General features: G+C 54.6%; 1 non-coding gene across 1 annotated transcript in view; it reads left to right on the top strand.

Moving 5' to 3' along the window:
- The first annotated feature begins 1,591 nt into the window (after positions 1–1,591).
- LOC144418523 (small subunit ribosomal RNA) overlaps positions 1,592–2,500 on the top strand; it is a 1,810-nt gene continuing 901 nt past the window's right edge. Inside the window, exon 1 of the ribosomal RNA XR_013473513.1 lies at positions 1,592–2,500. This exon is cut by the window's right edge and continues 901 nt beyond it. This is a non-coding gene — a ribosomal RNA (small subunit ribosomal RNA).

Here is a 2,500-nt window from a genome sequence, read left to right as displayed (position 1 = left end):
GTGGCTGGCGGGCGAGAGAGTGCTGCGTCGCCGGCATCGGCGTCGAAAAAAGCCGAGCCGAAAAAAGTTAAAGTACAAACGTGCAAGCATACTAACCTAACCCTAGGTAAGGCATGTCAGAGCGAAAGACAGTAATTTCGAATGAGCCAAGAAAGAGCGGTGCGGGGCCGGTCGGAGCGCACCCTTTTCTCGGTGGCTGGCGGGCGAGAGAGTGCTGCGTCGCCGGCATCGGCGTCGAAAGAAGCCGAGCCGAAAAAAGTTAAAGTACAAACGTGCAAGCATACTAACCTAACCCTAGGTAAGGCATGTCAGAGCGAAAGACAGTAAACTCGAATGAGCCAAGAAAGAGCGGTGCGGGGCCGGTCGGAGCGCACCCTTTTCTCGGTGGCTGGCGGGCGAGAGAGTGCTGCGTCGCCGGCATCGGCGTCGAAAGAAGCCGAGCCAAAAAAAGTTAAAGTACAAACGTGCAAGCATACTAACCTAACCCTAGGTAAGGCATGTCAGAGCGAAAGACAGTAATTTCGAATGAGCCATGAAAGAGCGGTGCGGGGCCGGTCGGAGCGCACCCTTTTCTCGGTGGCTGGCGGGCGAGAGAGTGCTGCGTCGCCGGCATCGGCGTCGAAAGAAGCCGAGCCGAAAAAAGTTAAAGTACAAACGTGCAAGCATACTAACCTAACCCTAGGTAAGGCATGTCAGAGCGAAAGACAGTAATTTCGAATGAGCCAAGAAAGAGCGGTGCGGGGCCGGTCGGAGCGCACCCTTTTCTCGGTGGCTGGCGGGCGAGAAAGTGCTGCGTCGCCGGCATCGGCGTCGAAAGAAGCCGAGCCAAAAAAAGTTAAAGTACAAACGTGCAAGCATACTAACCTAACCCTAGGTAAGGCATGTCAGAGCGAAAGACAGTAATTTCGAATGAGCCATGAAAGAGCGGTGCGGGGCCGGTCGGAGCGCACCCTTTTCTCGGTGGCTGGCGGGCGAGAGAGTGCTGCGTCGCCGGCATCGGCGTCGAAAGAAGCCGAGCCAAAAAAAGTTAAAGTACAAACGTGCAAGCATACTAACCTAACCCTAGGTAAGGCATGTCAGAGCGAAAGACAGTAATTTCGAATGAGCCAAGAAAGAGCGGTGCGGGGCCGGTCGGAGCGCACCCTTTTCTCGGTGGCTGGCGGGCGAGAGAGTGCTGCGTCGCCGGCATCGGCGTCGAAAGAAGCCGAGCCGAAAAAAGTTAAAGTACAAACGCGATGCTAATGAGCGAGTCGTTGTCTCGACTAATATGTAGGGGGCGTTCGATCGAGCGTCTGGCTTGAGCGCTTGTCGGCCTAGCAGAACGGTCGCATTGTTATGCCCGGGTTTTAGGCACCGCTGCAGGCGGCCGGCAGAGCTCTTGTTTGTGCGAAACTGAATGGATCGAGCCCGAGAGAGGGCGAGCAAAGAAAAAACGCAAATCGCTCCGCCTGGCACTGCCGGCGAGAGCGTGGACGTCGCGGCCAGCGACTGTCGAAGCTGAGTACGGCCGCAGGCGATCGCCTCGGTCTTAAACGAATGCGACGAGCACGCGCCGGGCGGCCCAGCAAGGGCCGAGCGCAGCTGTCGCAGCTATCTGGTTGATCCTGCCAGTAGTGATATGCTTGTCTCAAAGATTAAGCCATGCAGGTGCAAGTACGAGTTCTCGTAAAGCGAAACTGCGAATGGCTCATTAAATCAGTCTTGGTTTATTTGGTCTCGTAAGCGAAGTGGATAACTGTGGTAATTCTAGAGCTAATACATGCATTAAGCGCCGACTTCGGGAGGCGCGCTTTTATCAGATCAAAACCGACCGGGTTCGTCCTGTGACGTTTGATGACTCTGGATAACCACGCGGATCGTACGGTCTCTGCACCGACGACGTATCATTCAAGTGTCTGCCCTATCAACTGTCGAAGGTACGCTACGTGCCTACCTTTGTGATAACGGGTAACGGGGAATCAGGGTTCGATTCCGGAGAGGGAGCCTGAGAAACGGCTACCACATCCAAGGAAGGCAGCAGGCGCGCAAATTACCCATTCCCGACACGGGGAGGTAGTGACGAAAAATAACAATACAGGACTCTAACGAGGCCCTGTAATTGGAATGAGTACATCCTAAAACTCTTAACGAGTATCCATTGGAGGGCAAGTCTGGTGCCAGCAGCCGCGGTAATTCCAGCTCCAACAGTGTATGCTAAAGTTGTTGCGGTTGAAAAGCTCGTAGTTGGATTTTGGGCGAGCGCCGCCGGTCCGTCGCAAGGCGTGTCACTGGTTGCGTTCGCCTCACCTTCGGTTCTCCGTCGGTGCTCTTGACTGAGTGTCGGCGGTGGCCGATAAGTTTACTTTGAAAAAATTAGAGTGTTCAAAGCAGGCTGTTCGCCTGCATAGTGTTGCATGGAATAATGGAATAGGACCTCGGTTCTATTTTGTTGGTTTTCGGAGCACGAGGTAATGATTAAGAGGGACAGACGGGGGCGTCCGTACTCTGCCGTTAGAGGTGA

Source organism: Styela clava, unplaced genomic scaffold (assembly GCF_964204865.1).
Source record: "Styela clava unplaced genomic scaffold, kaStyClav1.hap1.2 HAP1_SCAFFOLD_18, whole genome shotgun sequence".
Classification (NCBI taxonomy): Eukaryota; Metazoa; Chordata; class Ascidiacea; order Stolidobranchia; family Styelidae; genus Styela; species Styela clava.
The sequence above is the reverse complement of the archived record's forward strand: the minus strand, read 5'-3'. Positions and strand labels throughout refer to the sequence as shown.